Source organism: Rhinatrema bivittatum, chromosome 9 (assembly GCF_901001135.1).
Source record: "Rhinatrema bivittatum chromosome 9, aRhiBiv1.1, whole genome shotgun sequence".
Taxonomy (NCBI): Eukaryota; Metazoa; Chordata; class Amphibia; order Gymnophiona; family Rhinatrematidae; genus Rhinatrema; species Rhinatrema bivittatum.
The window spans coordinates 104,048,991-104,070,421 of NC_042623.1; the positions used below are offsets into that span (position 1 = coordinate 104,048,991).

The 21,431-nt window shown below is 42.1% G+C and overlaps 1 protein-coding gene across 3 annotated transcripts in view; it reads left to right on the plus strand.

The window, feature by feature from the left end:
• NRCAM (neuronal cell adhesion molecule) overlaps positions 1-21,431 on the plus strand; it is a 515,870-nt gene that overhangs the window by 39,011 nt on the left and 455,428 nt on the right. For all 3 annotated transcript variants that reach the window (XM_029616764.1, XM_029616763.1, XM_029616765.1), the window contains exon 2: positions 10,449-10,487. The gene's annotated coding sequence lies outside the window, so the exon portion shown is untranslated. The remainder of the gene's footprint in view (positions 1-10,448; positions 10,488-21,431) is intronic.

Here is a 21,431-nt window from a genome sequence, read left to right on the forward strand (position 1 = left end):
GCCCAATCCTACATTCTTGGGGCATCTTCTAAATTCTGAATTTGGTTGACTCAAGCCCTTTATGTTTATATTTATGGAGGTGGAAGAATAAGAATAAGTAGACATGTTGAGGTCTGTATTCAGAGGCATTTAGCTGGATAACTCAGAAGTTATCTGCCTAATTAAATATTTGGGCACTTATCTGGTTAGATTTTAGCTGGGTATCTTATTATCCAGCTGACATTTAGCTGCATAACTTTAGGAGTGTTCAGGGGTGTTTTGGGAAGGACTTACATTTACTGAATGCGTTATCTGACTAACTCCAGATGACTTATCCGGCCAACTCTGATTGTGCCACAGAGCTGTCATAAAGTTAGCCAGTTAAACTTTAAGATAGCTGTTTGTATTCAGTAGTATGGCTGCATTATTGAATACATCTCCAAAGTTAGCTGGATAAGTTTATCCGGCTAACTTTGCTATCTGGACAGTGACTGGATATGGGCCAATGGTTTATTTAATAAAACCATGGTGTATTATTGCATCAGGGCTATATACTGTTAAAAGAGCATTAAACTATAATGGGTTCTGTATAATCATCCATTTCTGAGATTCCCAGAAAATCCATTATAATATAGTCTTCCAGTTTCCTGATGAAGTAGAAAAGACAGGATGGCAGTAAACACTGATGAGAATTTTGCTGATTACAGTGTGAATGTGTGCTAACACTGAGTAAGAGCCCTTTTATTGTTTCTTTTTTGCTGACCAATCACGCAATCCTTTATTCAAATGATTAATGGATATTCTCTAATTGTCATTTGAAATGCCAAATGTTTGGCTGACTTAATTTTCCCTGTGTCCCATTGGAAAGTGTGAATGTTGTAAGCTGCCTTTTAAAATTCTTCTTTGGAATGCTGTAATGTGCAAGTGTAAAGTTTGGATTTTTGGAGAAGAGGAATGGTAACTGAGTTCTGTGAAGAGAGCAAAACCTAGTACAAGTAGAAGCAAGCCATTGCTTTGGCAGACAGCGTTCTGAGAAGAAAAAAAAATGAAGCACATAAATACATTTCCATGGGACAGAGCTAAATAGACACTGAATTGTTCTGAATATTTGTTCAAGATAAAGATGCCAAATAGTGAGTATTTACAGATATTTGGCCTTTATGCAGCTTGGAGATTTTGTGGAATTGAGGCTTCTACTGTATGTGCATAATAGGAACATTTCTGATTACTAGCCCAGGAGGCTTTCAATGGAAGATTAATTTTTATTTTTTTTACTTCTCTCTTCCACTTTCACATCTTAGTCATTTTGTAGTCTGTTGTTTACTACATTTAGGGATGGGTTCCCCAATTGGTTTTTTTTCCATGATAGGCTTGCATAATCTCCGCTTTCTGCAAGTAATTTAGTAGCTTTACAATTACTGCTCATGGCCTATTCCTCCCAGGTTCCCCAGCCTTGCACACATTCTATTGTGAGGAGATTGCCCAAGTTTAGCAGGCCTAGCCCTTTTGGCAGCCATGCTTCAACATGTCTTGCAGATTTATATCTTCTATTGATTTGGGTATGACCATAAGTCTTACATTGCTACGTCTCAATCTATTTTTAAGATCCTCCATCTTGTCTGCACGCTCTGTGACCAATTTTTCTAGTTTGTGACTTTTGGCAGTCACTGGCTACAGAATCGTCCTCCATCACTCTCAGCCTGCCTTCAACCACATCCGACCAGGAGCCAAAATCCATAATTGAATTTTTGAGATTAGCTATTAGAGCAGAGATCGCTTAAAGTGTATCACTGAAAGCCATTAACACTACTTCACTAATATAGAAGTTGTTGTTGTTAAGTACTGTCAGTTTTAATGTTTTCCTTCACAGTGCCCATTTTAACCTTAAAAAGACACAATTTTTCTTTAACTTTTTTGGAACACCTAGTGGTCATTTCTTTCAGTGATTTGGTCACATATCTGTCCATACGCTATTTTAGATCACAATACTTGCGTTGCTGCAGTCAATTGAAGCAATTTCAAGGTGATGTGTATCTATAACAGGGGAATAGCACTTGGAGCCATGGATCAAACATCCATCCAGGTTCACCACATCACATGATTTAACCTCTGATGTTTGTTTTGTTCCCCCCCCCCCCCCCCCATTCTATCAGGCTGATGTAATACAGTGGTTAACCCATGGTAGGATGCACATTTTGGACGCGCATCCACAACCTCTTATGCAATAAGGGGATTAACGCATCCAATATGTGCGTCCAACTCTCTACGAAGCTAATAGCACTTATCACATGTAATTTCATTTTGAGGAGGCTATTAGCTATTTCCCCCCCGATGCAAAAAAAACCAAACAAAAAACGTATGCCCGCCGCACACATTTTTACCCTCAAAGCTTAATTTTTGAGTAGCCCAAAAAGTGTACAGAAAAGCAGAAAATACTGCCTTTCTATAGAAAGAGAGATAGATATAGACATATCTATATCTATTTCCTTCATTCTGTATCTGTCTGTTTATCTATCTATATGAAACAAAGTTTAATATTTATAAGTATGGAGGTCTAAATTCAGACACAGTCTGGATAGCAAAGTTAGCCGGATAAACTTATGTGGCTAACTTTGGAGGCATATTCACGAGTACAGCCACACTTTTGAATATAGCGGGCTATCTTAATTAGTTAGCCACCTAACTATAGCCAGCTAACTATAGGACAGCTCTTTGATTCAACCAGACTTAGCCGGCTAAGCCACACAGCTAACACTGAATTTTGGAGTTACGTTATCTTTCTAAATGGCTTTTGAATATGGACCTCATAATGTCCAATTACATTTGCACAAGACTGTACTGGGAGAGGTTGTGGTGGGGTCATAGTGATTGTTGAGTTTAATTATTAAAACCTCAGGACGGGACCTATAGGTCTGAAAGTTAATTGGGGGTTGGGGAGAGGGAAGGATGCATGGCTAAAGGTTTTCCTAAGGCAATGGTTCACCAAACTTATCCTGGGGAATACAATAAATATGTATGAGAGACATTTATCTGCAGTGGAGGCAGTGCATGCAAATTTATCTTATGCATAATTGTTGATATCCTGAAAACGTGACTGGCTGGGGTCTATAGGACAGATCTACTCCAGTCTCATCCCCTCCTGTTCCCTGCTGTGTGAGTGGGACAGGCTGGAGAAAGAAGCAGAGGGCTGTTTTCTGCTGCATGAGATCTCGAGGCACTGATCAATAAGTCATGCAATGGGCCCGCTCCAATGTCCATAAGTAAAAGCATTGCCTAGGTTGCCTAATACCCTTGCATCAGCCCTGCAGGCCTAGATCTATCAACAGGCACATTAGACCTGAGTCTAGACTGACAAAATTCTGCAAACAGCAGCCTTGCTGAAGATTTGGTGCTTTTCAGCTGTGCTGAACCTCATTGAGCAGAGAAATGCCCTCAGCTTCCTGATCCAGCCCTTCCCTTTCCAGGCAGTAGACAGGGAATAAGAGGGGGACCTGGAGAGAACATAACAGAGCAAATAACTACTCTGCTTCCTGATATAGCCCCTCCTCTCCTATCTCTCAGAGACAAGCAGGGAGAGGGGCAAGCCTGGAGCAGACAGAACAAAGAGGGATCATTTTGGAGAGGTTAGGAAGCACTGAGTGGGGGATGAGGGGGATCAACTTGAGGGTGTGTGTCTGAATGTGGAGGAAAGGGTGTGTGTGTGCATGCGTGCGTGTGTGCGTGTGTGCGTGCGTGTGTGCGTGCGTGTGTGCGTGCGTGTGTGTGTGCGCGTGTGTGTGTGTGTGTGTGTGCGTGCGTGTGTGCGTGTGTGCGTGTGTGCGTGTGTGCGTGCGTGCGTGTGTGTGTGTGTGTGTGTGTGTGAGAGAGAGAGAGAGAGGGAGAGAAGATTGATGCTAGGGGTTTGTGTGTATGCCAGATTGGATGGGAGGTTAGAGAATGGATGCAAGGGGAATAAGATCAGAGCACAGAAGGGCCACCTGCCTCCCCTCTTATGCACAGTTCAGATCCTCTCTCCCTTGACCTCAAATTCTGTACCCCAGATCCTGCAATCTCCCTTGCTTCCTGCCACTTTCATTTGTCCCCAGATCCTGGAACCCACCCTCCTCCCCTATCCCTATTCCAAAATTCCTGATATTCCCCCTTTCTTCCTTGATCTTCACCATCTCCTATCCTCCCCATCCCTGGTCTTTTCTCACATTTATACCACTCCATCCCCAGTCCTCTTTCCTTCTTATACTCCTTCCCCAGCCCCAGGACTCTTTCCTTCTCACATTCTTCCCCCTATCCACAGTCCTCTCCGCCTCTCTTCTTCTCTCCCCCTTCTCTGAAATCACCTCCTAGTACTGGAACTTCATCCCTTCTCACTCAGTAAAAAGAAATAAATGATACAAACAAGCAAGGTTGTAAAAATGCTTTATTTTTATAATACAAAATAAAATACGGAAATGTTTGTCAGAATGCTTCAGAGCTTTCACGTTTTTGCCACAGAATTTACCCCTTTGCTGTTGCAGGAAACTATGGGGCTGCACCTAGACCAGTGGATTTCAAACTTTGGGTTACAGCTAGTACTGGATCATGGGATGCCAGTGACCTAGTCACAGCCCTGTTCCTGATGATACTCATGGCTCAAAGTGACTGCACCATACGGTTCCTGATTGAAAAATAGCAGCAAGAATACGGGTAGTGTGTGGCGCAAACGTCCTAAGAACTATGTAGTACCTGTATTCTCAGCTCTGTTATCATGATGAGGGCCGAGAGAAGCCTGAGCATGTAGGCACTGCACAGCTCAAAATGTCAAAGCCACGTGGAACAGGAGGGTCAGAGACAATGGGTGATGGGGGATGGGGTGGGGGAGGTGGTGAGAATTGCACTGGGGACTAGGGAAGGAAAAAAGTGAGAATGAGCCATGAGGGCTGGGGAAGTTGCATATACATGCACACAGAGTGAGGGATTGCTTTTCTTCCACCAAGTTCCATGGAAAATAGTTAAAAACCGCTGACTTAGACCTTTTATTCCTTGTTGTCTGACATTAATGGGGGGTGAGGGATGCAACAGCACCAACAGTACGTAGGGGTGGAAAGACCCTAAGTCCAACTCTGTAGCCCTACCCATAGGCAAAGGACATTATACCACATTAATGCCAGCCCACATATGCCAGAAGAAAGATGACACCTCACATGACACTTGCATAGACCCATGCAGGCTGGAAGCAGTTAGAGACCTGCTTGTATTGGCCTGCATAAGCTGGAAGAAGGTAAAGGTGTGCTTTTTTTTGGCCCTCACGGGCTGGAAGGAGGAGGTGGTGTGTGAATGCCCTCCCATGAGTTGGCACAGAGGAGAAAAGCTGCAACAGTGGGCCGGCAACATAAGATTAACTGGGGGAAGGGGGATGGGAAGGAGGAGAGTGCTGGGTTCAGAGATGAGAGGGAACGTGGCTGTCAATATGGAAAAAATGAAAGGCGGACCGTACAGAGAAGTTTGCTCAGTGACCCTTTGGTTAAAGCAGCCCTGGTCATTGGTGCCTCCCACTGGCAGCAACAGGAGACAAAATCCATGCAGGACTCTGTGAGTTGGTATGCATTCAAAACCCTGCAACGGTCCTGCCCTTCACATTGGGTTTCTAGGCAGGAGGAAGCATATGTGGGAGACAGAGGGCTAGGCAATGTCATCCCCCTCGGCCCTGTGCTGATTTTGTTTCAAGTTGCTGAAGCTATCGCCACTGCCACTGCACAAAAATCTTCAGCATCATGGCCTCAGAGTAGAGGAGGGAGATGGGCAGGGGTGAAGGGCGAGCCAGAGAGGGGGCTGCTGCTGGGCAGAGGGCTGAGGGAGAGGGGGCTGCTGCTGCTTCCGGGCAAGGGGGTACAGAGAGAAAGAGAAGCTGCTGCTGGGCAGAAGGCTGAGGGAGAGGGGGCTGCTGCTGCTTCTGGGCAAGGGTGAGGAAGAGGTAGAGGGAGGGGAGAAGCTGCTGGGCAAAGGGTTCATTTTTCTTTTGTTTCATTTTAAAATAAATAAAAAGGGAAATGTCATTAACAGTTTCTGTTTGTTTCAAACTAATGCCTTCAGCATTTTCCTTGAGGGAGCTCATTCAGGCATGAAGGAAATATATGTGATGGCTTCTGACTGATTGCTCAGTACATGTCCACAAGGGGACACAGCTAAGGAATGTAAAGGGCCCTTTCACACAGTAGATACAGATGATAGAATCATGTATTAAATAAAAGGCTGCTAATATAAAAAGTTCAGAATGTGGTAACAGATATTATTTTCAATTAACATGGCTGAGATGGATTTGTACTCACTGTACATATCTATGGCTCTATAAGAGATACTCTTCTATGGACATTGTAGGAGACAATGAACCTCACACAGAGAAAAATGGTTTGTCCCAAAACGGATCAGAATGAGCTGAGTTAGTGTTTGACAAGATTACTCATATCTGAGTTGTTGGGTGGATGTCTGGGATCCTCTATCAACCAGTTTGTTTGTGGAGGTAAATTGCTGATGGGGCTTTGTTGACTGACTAGAGATATTATCTAGAAAGTTGCAGGAGTTATGAGTCGCATCAGTCAGTCTTCTCTTTCTCTATATGTCAACCCTTTTTGTGGATGCCATGGTTACTTGTGTTCCTGTAGTACATCTAGGCTCTCATATTAGTCATCTATTTATACCACTATAAGGGGGTCATCTAGTAACTCGAGGTGAGGTTTTTCTGGTGGTCTAGAGTAGGGCTTCCCAAACCTGTCCTGGGGACCCCACAGCCATATATGCAAATGTGTCTCATGCATATTCATTGAGGATATCCTGAAAACCCGACTGGCTGTGGGGTACCCAGCACAGGTTTGGAAAGCCCTGGTCTAGAGTTTTAGGGCCAGTTTTATATGCACAGGCAGATGTACAAACAGCACAGTACACTTTGGTGAAGATTTGATGTGATTTGTAATGAGGAAAGATACACAAAGATGACATTTCTACAATGTTCTCTCACCCTAACTTGATGCACTCTCTACCTGGGTGCTATCAAGCTAGGATGAGAGTACATTGTAGATTGAGCAAGAAGGGCTGACAAATAATGTGCTAAAAGTAGACATTTTATTCAAATATTTTGGTGAATTTTCTGAAAATTTTGCATATTCACAAAAACATTCCCCATAGACTAGTAGGATCTTTACTTCTATTCTGAGACACTCCATCAGCTTGTTTTCCTATCAGTGTGTGAATAGTAAGTTACTGTTTAATTCCCCATTAGTATCTTTTTCCTAAGTCTGTTCATATATTCTCTCCTTGACATGTATTTCCAAGAGACAAATATAATGAGATGAGTTTTATCATAATAATGTGCTTCAGAATAAGTATTCATTGCTTTCCAGGCTTTACTTTGCTTCTGGGGTAGGAAGAGTCCTGGTGCTTCATCACTTTAAAAAGAAATCGGTGATAGGCAATGAAAACTCCAAAATATATTAGTAAACTAATGCAGTTTCCCCTCATACTAAAAGGAAAGCAATATTGCTTTAACAAAAGATCAGCATTTCTAAAACGTTTTTCATTAATTTGCTGTTCTTTCTCATTCATCTTTCTCAACATTATTGCATTGATGCTAAAGATTAACAAGGCACTATTAGTAGTACTGTATTACATTTGTGCAATCTCACAATATGTGGTGTGTGGTTTGTTGTTGTTTTTTTTTTTTTACCAGTCAGATACAAAAACACATTACTTGCTCTTGCATCTTAGTGAATGGATGAACTTTTTTGCACATGGCCCAAACTCACAAATGAAACACTATTTTAGCAGCTACAATAGGCATCATAATCCGTGATTCAGAATTCTGCCTCTAGTAAACAAGAAATACTATACCTAGAGTATGGAAGGGCTTTTGTAGATCATGAGCCGAGTTCTTGTTAAAACAGTCCAATAAAATGATCCTCTATGTTATCAAAAAATTCTCCTATTAGAGGAAGAGTGTAGGATCATGATTACAGAGCAGACATTTTCTTTTTTTTGATAGGTCACTAGTTTCCTCTAGGGATGTGCTTTCGTTTATGACAAAATAGGAAATAGAGACAATATTTCCTATTTCGTCGTGTTTCGGGGTGGGGGTGGGGGGGCAATGAAACGATAAGAAAACTCACATACTAGGAGCAATGTGGTAGGAGCAAATTTAATGTGGATAAGTGCATGGTGATGCATATAGGGAAAAATATGCATATAATTACACAATGTTGGGTTCCATATTAGGTGCTACAACCCAAGAAAGAGATCTAGGCGTCATAGTGGATAACACATTGAAATCGTCGGTTCAGTGTGCTGCGGCAGTCAAAAAAGCAAACAGAATGTTGGGAATTATTAGAAAGGGAATGGTGAATAAAACGGAAAATGTCATAATGCCTCTGTATCGCTCCATGGTGAGACCGCACCTTGAATACTGTGTACAATTCTGGTCGCCGCATCTCAAAAAAGATATAATTGCAATGGAGAAGATACAGAGAAGGGCTACCAAAATGATAAGGGGAATGGAACAGCTCCCCTATGAGGAAAGACTAAAGAGGTTAGGACTTTTCAGCTTGGAGAAGAGATGACTGAGGGGGGATATGATAGAGATGTTTAAAATCATGAGAGGTCTAGAACGGGTAGATGTGAATCGGTTATTTACTCTTTCGGATAGTAGAAAGACTAGGGGGCACTCCATGAAGTTAGCATGGGGCACATTTAAAACTAATCGGAGAAAGTTCTTTTTTATTCAATGTACAATTAAACTCTGGAATTTGTTGCCAGAGGTTGTGGCTAGTGCAGTTAGTATAGCTGTGTTTAAAAAAGGATTGGATAAGTTCTTGGAGGAGAAGTCCATTACCTGCTATTAAATTCACTTAGAGAATAGCCACTGCCATTAGCAATGGTAACATGGAATAGACTTAGTTTTTGGGTATTTGCCAGGTTCTTATGGCCTGGATTGGTCACTGTTGGAAACAGGATGCTGGGCTTGATGGACCCTTGGTCTGACCCAGTATGGCATTTTCTTATGTTATGTTCTTAATGGATGGCCTGTGCCATTTTTTAAGATGGCGCCGGCCTTCCATTGCTCCTACCATGTGACAGAGGCCGGCCAATGGCACCGATAGCCCCTGTCACACAGTAAGGGCAAAGGGCCATCAGCGCCATTTTGATTACTGGCAGCCAACGGTCCGAGAGCGGGAGATCGCTCCTGGGACCCCTGTTGGACCACCAGGGAACTCGGCAAGTTTTGGGGGAGGTTCAATTAATTAAATTTGAAGGGTTGGGGTGGGTTTTGGGCTTCATTTCGGGGGCAGCCAAAATAAAATTGACCTGAAGCGTGGGAAAACGAAATTTCCCACGGCGGGCCAATAATGAAGGTCAAACCAAAAGGTTCGGCCAAATCACATCTCTAGTTTCCTCTTGCTCATTTGGTCTTCAGCTCACTTCAATCTTGTCCTGGGATCTGGCTCCAGTATCTTTCATTCGCAACAGCTCGGGGATCCGTCCCTTATTTTGTGTCTCCTCCCAATTTACTTAGACCCAGTCATTAATGGTCCTCTGCCAGCACTAGCATGTTTTTTTTCAGAATCCTGAAATCTTGCTGCCTAGGTGTTGCCTTTGTGCAATGACTATGCCTCCCCCTCCACCAGGGACTGTGAACACTGTCTCTGCAGCATCCTCACTTCTGGGTGACCTGAGTCAGGAAGCAAACCTAAGTCCTTCCATATGGTTATGAGTGGCATTACACCTGAGCCACAGATTTGGCTAGAGCATGTAGATTTAAAAATGCTTAGTCATATTTTTAAATGTATAGTATTGCAAAACATTAACCACTCTACACTGGCAATATGGTTTCTGTAAGTAACGATTTTAATAGAAAATGACAGGAAACTCATCCACAGACACCACCATTTTTTTTATTTTAAGGTAAAACAGTATTGCATAAACAGAGAGCTCTTAAATTTTTGTCACGAAAGAGACGCAGAGCTTGGAGATGTTATAGGATTATTTCTAGTTGTACCTTAGACTTCCACATTTGGAAGTTCTCACAGTTTTGAAAGTCAAAATCATTTTTTGAAAGTCTATTATATCCCTCCTTCCTTGTGGGATGATGAATTGACTAAAATGAAGCTTATTCAAGTTACCGGAAATCCTGAGGCTAGATACATGCCCCCAGCTTATCTAGGTGTTGGCTATTCAACTACAACTAAGAAATGGAATATTCATTGCTTTTTTTTGGTTTTCAAGATGTAGTTAGTCTCTCTTAAAATATAATTGTAACATTATCTTTTCACTGATTGGTGTATTTCTTTTTCTAAGGACAGTAGAACTATAAGCTGCAAACACAGCTGCACAAATAAAAAGTGAAGTGTGTGAATCAGACTGTTCTCTCTCTTCAAATTGTCAAGTTTGTCATTTAAAAGGTAATGGTGGTTACAAGGATAGAAACTAATTATGGTGGTTTTATTTTCTAGATCCATCTGGAGGCCTGGCAGTCTGTACAGTAGTTCAAGGTAAATTTTAATATCCGTTGTTTCTTTAGGAAGTGATATTATATAATAAGTATTGCTGTTTGTTCTAGATATCCACATAATATAATTTGGCTTTGCTTTTAAATTTGATTTATATTCTGCCTTTCAGACACTTCAAACAGATTGCATTCAGGTACTGGAGGTATTTCCCTGTCCCCAGAGGGCTCACAATCTAAGTTTTGCACCTGAGGCAATGCAGGGTGAAGTGATTTGCCCATGGTCACAAGGAGCAGCAGCAGAATTTGAACCCTGGCTTGTAGCCCACTGCTCTTACCACTTGGTTACTCCTAGCTGTCGAAACCAGGAAATATTCATAGAACAATCTGTATTAGGGATGTGCAGTCAAAAAATGAAAGCGTATGGCTGCTTGTTCAGTTCAACCAATTCACAAAAATCTACTTGCAACAGACACCCACTTAGGGGTAGATTTTAAAAGGTTGCGTGCGGGCGTACATGGGAGTGCGCTACCTGGCGCACGCCCATGTATGCCCGATTTTATAACTTGCGCGCACAGGGTATATAATCAGGGGTCGGCGCGCGCAAGGTGCACAATTGTGCACCTTGCGCGCGCCGAGCCGCGCTGCCTTCCCCCGTTCCCTCCCAGGCCAATCCGAAATCGGAGCAGCCTCCCCCCCACCTTCCCTTCCCTTCCCCTACCTCCCCCCGCCCTTTCCCCCTACCTTTTTCTTGTTTTCTTTCTTGTTTTAAAACTTACTTCAGCCCTGGGGCTGAAGTAAGTTGCTCATGCCGGCCAACTGCCGGCACGTGATCCCCGGCCCAGCAGGCGTGCGGAGGCCTCTGGCCTCACCCCTGCCCCACCCCGCTTCGCCCCCTCCCTGCCCCTTTTTGCAAGCCCCGGGACTTACACGCGTCCCGGGGCTTTACGCGCATCGCCGGTCCTTTTTAAAATAGGCCCGGCACGCGTAAGGCCGGTTACGTGCGTAAATCCTCTGGATTTACACGCGTAACCTTTTTAAAATCCTGCCCTTAGATTGTAAGCTTTCTGGAGCAGTGTTTCCTACCTGTGTAATTTGTTCTGAAATGCCCTGGTCAATGGCACAATGCAATGTAAATGATGAAATAATTTTCATAAACTTCCTTTCTTTTGAGGATATTTCTTTTACAGGTTATGAATCAGTATGTGGTTGGCACGAATAGTTGAATGGTATAATAACTGTTTCCATTTATTTTCTATCCATAATAACTGATCTCTTCCATTGACAGACAGAAATTTTGAATTGTATGATTTTTATCGTAGGAACATTTTTCTACCTAAGGGGATCATTTACTAAACCAGGGTATTATATCGTGATTGGGGGAACAAATACCATAGCAGAAAATATGCGAGAAAAAATATCACGGGAAAATCCATGATGCAGCTTCTCTTACACGTGGCCACCATCATCTTAAAAGAGCCACCAGCAACCTTAAAGCAAGCCCTCCCTTGAATATTGAAAAATCCTCCCCCGGGGATTGGGGTAGACCCAACCCACCACTCCGCTGCTTCTAGAGGCGGTCCAAAAGAAAGATGTTTTTGAAAAGTAAATTTTACAGTCATGCAGCAGCAACCCCCTCCTACCCAAACCCCTCTCCTTTCATCAACGTCACCTGCCCCACAAAGCAAATCCCCTGACCCATATGACCTCTCCCAATCCCTGGACCACCCCCTTACATGGAAAAGACTCCCTGATGTCTGATGGCCCTTCCCAGCCCCAGGATCCTCGCTTACCTCAGGAAGATTCTCTAGTGGTTCACTGGGGACCCAGACTGTCCCCAAGGGTCTAGGCCTGGGTGGTCTCCTGGCATTCTTTTAAAAAGGCGCCACCTGGCCTTTGCCTCTCTGATGGGATGGGCATGATGGCAGACCCAGGAAACTTGACAGTGACAGCTGTCACCAGGTGTTCGGTGTGTGGTGTGAAGTAATTGAATAAATTATGTCTTTGTACGTCAGTATGTTGATCTGAGAAAGTTAATATAAACAGTAATGTTAGCTAACAATATCAGTAGTCAGTTTGAATGAATTATTTCTACCAGTGTTGCAGAACAGTATACCAGTACTGTACATCTTTTTATTCCTGCATGCCTGGGGATCAATATTCATATATGTATGCTGTGTATTTGAATAGATGAGAGATGTATATACACAAAAAGGCTTTCATGCACAGTATGTGAGGTGAGACTGAATGAGTGAGTCAGTCTGAGGAAGTTAAACTGTGAATACAAATAAAACTAGGTGTAAAGGTTAATGATGGAGTTAGGAGTGGGATAAAGGCTTTTTTTAAAAGGCAAGTGCCATGTTCCCCAGTTGGACAAGCAGAACTGTTCCTTTTAAACAATTTTGGCATAACAAGCCTTTGTCGGTATTGAAAAATAGGAGAATGTTGTAAAAATGACTCTTTTAAGGAGAGGAGAGCAGTGCTGTTTCCTGATAGCACTAAAGAAGAGGGTTTGTTCACGCTAACATTTTATTTTTGTACAAGTATAATTGAACTGTAAATATGACAGAATTGTTTGGATATGGATTTTAGCTTTGATTTCCTGCCTTTCCAAATCTGAGCTCTAAATTACAATCAGATATTCAAGGTAATGGGAGCTGAGCCCCTGCAGTACCCCTCTAGCCTGATGTCTGTTGGATGAGCTGAAGTAAATATATTTATGTCTGAAAGCTCCCAAGGGCAAATACAATTTGCATATGTGTTTGTAGGCAGGGATGAGGCTTGGGAGGAGGATAATAATGAAGCTTGTGTGTTGGTTCTTCCTTCTGTGCTCACCAAATAGCTTTTTTTAGAACTGTGACAGATTTGTGGTTTGGTTGAATATCTTCCGAATTTCTTATTCTGTGACAGTAGCTATTCTGCAAAACTTTAGTAATTCTTGCTACTCATTCTCCAGAGGACAAAGATTTTGTGTGAATCCAATGAGAATAAATTGTGAAGTTTCACTTACTGTATGTATGGATGGTAATTTATTTGGGAAGGTCAGTAATCTGCAGTCTGTGGCTGACACAAATCACCTGAACTATGCTGACATATCCACTAAAAACCAGTTATGAGATGGAAGAGATCCTATCGTACTTATGATTCAGTAAGAGGGCAGTTTTCAAACTAATTTACTTGGGTAAAAAAGCATTTTACCTGCATAAATCAGCTGAATTGCCCACTTTCAGTGCAGCTAAAAGTTTGTGCATTATTGGAACAAAGCACATCCTATAACCATGTCAAGAGGAGGTGTTCTAGAAGTGTGCTTAGGTCGGGGAGAAAAATAGGTATGTACATTGCATTTTTTAATGTACTTTCTGAACAAAATTGTAACCTGACTGTGCTTACTTTGCTTTGAAAATTAGTATAAATATGATGGGCAAAATGTAGCTGCAGTCTTTCTAAACTCATTACTACTGGAAATGAGCATCCTGCAAGTGGTAGACCTGCAAATTATGCATCACCTCCAAGAAACATGAGGGAGCTCTCCCTGCATTATCCACTGCTGGATATGTATCAGTTGATTAGATATGAATCATGGTTAAGAAGGGAGTGATGTGAACTGGCAAGGGTAGGCACCTGGAACAAAGGACAGACTCATCCATCCTGCAAACTCTAATTTCAATGTTTTGTGTCTTGTGTTCTGGAGTAGTATCTGACCAGCTGTCATTCATTCCTATCTGGGCACCCATTAAACCAACTTGAAGGTTGTAGCTGCTGCAGAATTTAAAGCATGACTTTCATAAACAGAAAGTACATAACCACTGAATATAGCCAGTAACAAGTGTTGTCTAGAGACCTTCATCTATCAAAGCAGAATGCATTTGCTAAACAATGAGCCAAAGAAATGTCTTTTTTATGGAACATTAAAGTGTGTCAGAACTGCTCAATCAGATTTAATCATTGGTCTCATATTTTTTTGCTAATTATTTTTTCCAAAGTTGCATATAAAAACAAAATCCATTATAGGAAAAAAATGCGCTTTTCTTCAGTTTTGTGGATTTTAGAATCATATGCCAGCATCAATATTCAAGGTCCTTCTTTGAAAAGAAGAAACCCTGAATGCCTCACACAGGTTTCGTTTCCTCTTCAGGGGTGTTTTTGGCAGATACGCAGAGACCTCATGATCTTCTTCAACAAATGAAAATTGGCATTATCATTCAATAAATTGCTTAAAATAAAACAGAAAATTTATAGACTTAATAGCTTGGCACAGTAACACTTCAGCATGCTTACAATGCCCTGCTTATATCGCAAAATGACATACACCTTTGTTGTCATACTTTTTAGTTTTAAATACTGAATGGACCAATCACAAAACAGCAGCTTTGAGAAAATAGCCAATGGGGGACCAAAACTTAATCAGAATGAACTAATCAGTGGTCTCATTTAGGCCTTTCAATACAATCATATCCAATTGAAAAATCCATTGTTCCTTGTAATTGAACAAGGAGGTGATATTGCCGCCACCTTGTGATATAGCTACAGATTCAACAGCCAACCACCGAAGATCTTCAGAGTTAAGATTAAATGTTAAACAATGTTTACTATTGGTGCTTCCTCCCTCAAGATATTGAGTCAGCTGCAATGTTTGGATCCGTATTTTCACTGGCCACGATGTCCTTCCAATGTAAAGCAAAGGACAATTATATTGAATAAAATAAATAACATTACTGAAATTACAATCTGTATATGTTTTCTTTTAAATTGAATGTTTGGATTTGAATGTTCCCAGGTAATACTTGATACTATAGTTGCACATAATCGGGTGCGGCCTGAGACGAATGCGCGGCCTACCTCTCGCCGAACAAGGAGACCAAGGTACCCCGCCGACGCATATCGCCTCCGTTCCGGAGAGGGACCTCCGGGCATGGGTGGACAGCCGAGGGCGCCCCATCTGCCATGCGACCTCCCCCCTCATCTCGACCCTGGCCGGCTGGGTGCGTTCGGCACGGGAGGTCTATCAGGGCCCAGGCCATGCCCAACTCCAGCCGGAACACAGCACGCGGCCTATCCTCGCCAACCGGACCCGACGAGCGAAACGCCCCCCCAGTATGCCTCACTTCCGGTCCAGGAGGACCTTTAAAAGTGAGCAAATGGGCCTGCCCCTTGGCGCGCCCCTTAGCACGATCCCTCAGCAAGATCCCCTGCACAAAACTCAACTTGTGCGGCCTCGCCAGCACCTTCATGACTGCACACGACGAACAGGACCTCCTCAGCAACTGACCTCATCCTCAGTGACGCCGCCATCACTTCCAATATGAGTCCCTCCTAATAACTGCTGATCTCTCCACCGCTCCTTCCAGCCCTCGCCTCCACGCTCTCAGCACCCAACCACCAGGGTCTAGAGCCCTGCCATTCCCGACCGCTGCATCCCCAACACCTCGTGATCACCCACATGTTACCTTCAGGACCGCCCACGACATGGAGATCACCCATCCAATCCCAAAACTGTTATATAACAACTTCGACAATAGATCTTACCCATACCTGCTCACCCACCAACACCCCTCCTCCTTCATCTCTATCAACCTCAACAACAACATAGTAGCCTTGACAGTATTCACTCTCTTCCTACTCAATGCCCAATCCATAACTAAAAAAATCTCCATTCTTCATGGCCTCCTTCTGGACCAACACCCTGACATATTCTGCCTAACCGAATCCTGGCTCAAAGGCTCAGACACTGCCCTCATCAATCAACTTCCCAAAGACATCTACAACATCTACTCCATTCCCAGACCAAAAAAGAAAGGAGGCGGACTAATTTTCCTGGCCCGAAAAAAATTCAGATTTACCATCCAACCACTCAAAGCTTCACCCCCACTCAAGCTTTGTCTATTGATATAAAAAAAACCTACAAATTATCCTGCTATATACACCCTCAGGCGCCCTCGACTGCAACCTATCCCCCCTAATCGAGGCCATCACCAACCACACAAATGCAGCCACCCCCACCATCATTCTGGGTGATTTCCCACAGAATAACACCTCCCACAGTTTCTTTCTAATCCTCATGTCTGTTCTTATAAACCTATGTTCTCTTAATTGTTCCCTCGGCGTGAAGGCCTGCACCGCCTCCCACAGTTATGAATGTAAACGTTGATCTTTTTTGTAAACTGATGTTATAACTGTTGTTACACCTGTAAACTGTGGTTATACCTGTAAACCAGAGTGCAGTCATTTCGCTAAACGTCGGTATATAAAAGCATACAAATAAAATAAATAAATAAATTTCAACCTCTACATTGACAAAACACCCCCTTCACCCGCCTCTGAGCTCCTCATCAACACCATGATGGCCATCAGATTCTATCAAATCATCAATTCCTCCACACAGAAGGCAGGCCACACCCTGGACCTAATCTTTATAAATCAACACATCTTAAGCAAAAACCCTTCCTCAACCACAGCCATCCCCTGGTCCAATCACAAGCTCATCCAGTCTGAGCTATTTCTGAAAAACCCCACACCAGTTGCCGACCCCCCCCCCCCCCCCCCAAGAAATACATACATTTCACCAAGCCATGCCTGTCTGAAGATCTCATTGAATCGCTACCAGAAGCACTCAACTCTCTAAATATGAACGATGCAAACACCGCAGTTGAATCATGGATCACAATCAACGCTGAAACAGCTAAGATCTTATGCCCTACCGTAAAAAAAGAAATCAAAACCCCCAGCAAACACAAGTCCCCATGGTACACACCGGAGCTAAAAATCTCTAAACGCACCCTCAGACAAACAGAAAAAGCATGGAGAAGAAATCAATCTACCGAACTAAAAAACAAATACAAACCCTTCTTCATACCTATAACTCTGACATCAACAATACCAAACGCCTCTTCTACTCAAAAAGGATTCACAACTATCAATACAATCCCAAAACACTATTCACCTATGTATCTGATCTAACCAGCCCCACCCACATCTCCCCCCTCACTGACAACCCAGACAAAATCTGCGAAGACTTAGCACAATTCTTCAGTAACAAAACCACTAGCCTGATTGCAAGATCCCTAATACCAACGCAAAAACGCCCGAACCACCCAACATACCCTTTCCCTACTGAACTCATTTCGATCACATTGCCTCCTCTGAAGTGGAACCAATCATATGAAGAACAAACCCCGCCACACCCCCTTGACCTCATCCCAATAAAACTCCTCAAACAAGTCTCAAACATCATTGCCAAGCCGATAGCCGACATCATTAACCTCGTCCTAGAACAGGGCATCTTCCCAGATAGACTCAAATCTGCAATCATCAAACCTATTCCCAAAAAACCCAATCTGGACATCTCAGACCCTGCCAACTACAGACCAATCTCCAACCTCCCCTTCACTGGGAAGATCCTGGAAAAACTGTCAACAAACAGCTGTCCGAACATCTAGAACACCACAACATTCTAAACCCGGCTCAACATGGTTTCAGAAAACTCCTCAGCACAGAGACACTCCTTCTATCCCTCACCGAATCCATGCTCAGAGGCCTAGACAAGAAAACATTATACCTCCTGATACTCCTTGACATTTCCGCCACATTCGATACTATCAACCACAACTCTGCTAACCAGATTAAAAGAAATTGGTCTAGGTGACCCCACACTTAAATAGTTTGACTCATATCTCTCCGGCAGATCCTACTCAGTAAAGATAGAATCATCTCAATCCAAACAGATCCCCCTACCACACGGCGTACCCCAAGGATCATCCCTCTCCTCCACCCTGTTTAACATCTACATGCTCCCCCTCTGCAACCTTCTTTCCAAAAAAGGCCTTACCTATTACTTATATGCAGATGACGTACAGATTCTGCTTCCCCTAAAATCATCCCTCGAAAACACTCTAAAAACCTGGGACACCCACCTGTCGGACATAACTCAACTCCTCGCTCAGCTGTCACTCTCACTCAACCACAAAAAAACTGAAATCCTACATACCAACAACACCACCCACAACCATAAACATCAAAGCACAACTACCTTCCTTAACCAACAACTAACCCTTTCAGCAAGAAACCTCGGAGTCACTCTGGATACAGAAATCAACCTCAACAAGCACATCAACACCACCATCAAAGATGGATTCTTCAAACTTCAGACCCTCAAAAGACTCAAACCGCTCCTCTTCCCACACGACTACAGAACTGTCCTCCAGACCTTACTCTTCTCAAAGCTTGACTACTGTAACTCCCTTCTGCTCATCCTCCCTGCTGCCAGAATCAGACCACTGCAGCTTCTACAAAATGCAGCAGCTAGATCCCTCATAAACAGAAAGAAATCGAACCACATCACTCCAAACTTCAAGGACCTACACTGGCTACCCATCAACTTCCGAATACAACACAAAGTCCTTTCACTCATCCATAAGTCTCTCCACAACAACAAATTAAATTGATTAAGCACACCCCTACGATACCACACACTGAAATGAAACCTCCGATCCTCTAACACTGGTCTTCTCCACATCCCCACCCCAAAAGAAGCACACCTATCCACAACAAGAGAACACGCACTGTCCATAGCCAGACCCTCAGTTTGTAACAACCTTCCAGCACAACTCAGATCAGAACCCTCAACACAGCTCTTCAAAAAACTCCTAAAAACCTGGCTCTTCCGACAAGCCTTCCCCCAATGATCCTATACCCTTGTTACACATATTCTCTGCCTCCATGTTTCCCATGACGCATGCTGATTATGCTTATTATGTAACATTTTCATTGTTGGATCTCAAGTCTCACAAAGCTACTTTAGTGGTCTTTTTCATATGAATCTAAATTTTTAACTCTTAATTTTTTAATTTTTACATTTAATGTTTAATTTATAATTTCCAGTTTTTAGTTCTTGTTAATTAAGTTGACCCGTAGGAAATACTCAAAAATCCTTGTTTCATTATTTTCATTGTTAAAAATATGTTCACTGTCAGAAATAAGCACCCCCCCTGCTTATTTCCTTTACGTTATCTGTAAACTGATGTGACATCTCTGATCTAATGTTGGTATATAAAAATGTATAAATAAATCATATTCATTACACAGATAGTGTCCCAGTCTTGAAGAATTGATAATATTAATAGCAGGTAATGATAGCATAGCCCTAATCACATGATCCCTAATATTTTAACCTCTAGTATATATCATTGGGAGTTCTGTAAAATAGAATGAAGAGCCAATACATTCCAATGATATTGAATACTGTGTGCTAGCAATGAGGATTTGTTTGAATAAGGGAGAACGCATACTCCCAGACTGCTTGCGCTAACCTTTAAAAAGGAGATAGAGCAGCTTTTAAACTAGAACAAAGGGGAAAGCCGACAGTCGCTCGGTTCGGAGGGAGGTATCTTCAAAGGATACTAATGATGCATTAGAATTAGGACATCCCGACAGTGAGGTTCCAATAATAAGAAAAGTAGTCCAAGTGCCTGTAACTAAAAACTCACCTGAGCTAAAAAATTCTAACTTATCCCTATCAATTAAAAAGCAGAATGAAAATACAAACAAAAAACAAACTTTGAAATGTTTGTATGCTAATGCCAGACGTTTAAGAAGTAAGATGGGAGAATTAGAATGTATAGCAGTGAAAGATGACATAGACTTAATTGGCATCACAGAGACATGGTGGAAGGAGGATAACCAATGGGACAGTGCTATACCGGGGTACAAATTATATCGCAATGACAGAGAGGAGCACCCAGGAGGCGGAGTGGCACTTTATGTCCGGGATGACATAGAGTCCAACAGGATAAACATCCTGCAGTAGACTAAATGCACAATCAAATCTTTATAGGTAGAAATCCCTTGTGTGTTGGGGAAGACTATAGTGATAGGAGTATACTACCGTCCACCTGGTCAAGATGATGAGACAGACAGTGAAATGCTAAGAGAAATTAAGGAAGCTAACCAAATACGAGATAGCCAAGTGAAAGAAAATAAAGAGCTAAGGAAAATGACTGATCCTTAAATTCCCTTAAATTAGAACAAATCATTTTAATTCGAAAAAATGCTATAGGATAGAAAATGCTATAGGATAGAAAGACTGAATGCTATAGGATAGAAAGACTGAAATTTAAAAAAATTGTTTCAATTGGTCTCCTTCTGATTTTCACAAAAAAAAGGATCAATGATTGATAAATCTGATTGAGCGGTTCTGAAACGCTTTAATGTTCCATTAAAAAAAACACAATTCGTTGGAGCAGTGATTAGTGAATGCATTCTGCTTTGGTAGATGAAGATCTCTAGACAACACTTGTTACTGGCTATATTCAGTGGTTTTTGTACTTAATGGATTATTTTTCACCCCTGTGACTCTTTACTAGTTTGTTATATTTGGATTCTTTCATAAACAGAAGTCAAACGGGAATTATTATATCCACTGCCTCCGGTTTTCTGTGGCAGGGCAAGGATAAAGTCAGTGCAAAGTTTCTGAAATTCTGTAGCAATTACATGACATATTTGCAAACATTTACATATTTAAATATTAAATAATGCTCATTTCTATTTTACTTTATAAAAAGTCATTTTCTGACATTTCTTATGTGTCCAGTTTATTTGATTCTTTTTTGAGGAAAGAATCATAGAGGTCCATAATCAGTTGCTGTGCAGCTCAGCTATATATTCAACAGCATGTTTGCCCGCTGAATATGACTGGCTATCTTTTTTTTTTTTAATTATCTTTATTCAAAAGACAGCACTACATATAAACAAACTGTTATAAAAACTCATAACAAATTCATACATAAATTGAACAATAAGCAGTTATAGAAAAACTGTAATTGCGTCTCTTGTTTTTTAAATTACAGTTCTTAGAACTCTATGACCAATTAAACCTTCCCTGCCCAGGAAGCCTCAAACTCTCCAGTTAGAACCCATACATACCACATTCATGCTCTCTCACACCAGTCTGAAGTGCATTTATTTATGCAGTGCCATGAAGTGTACAATAGAAGAT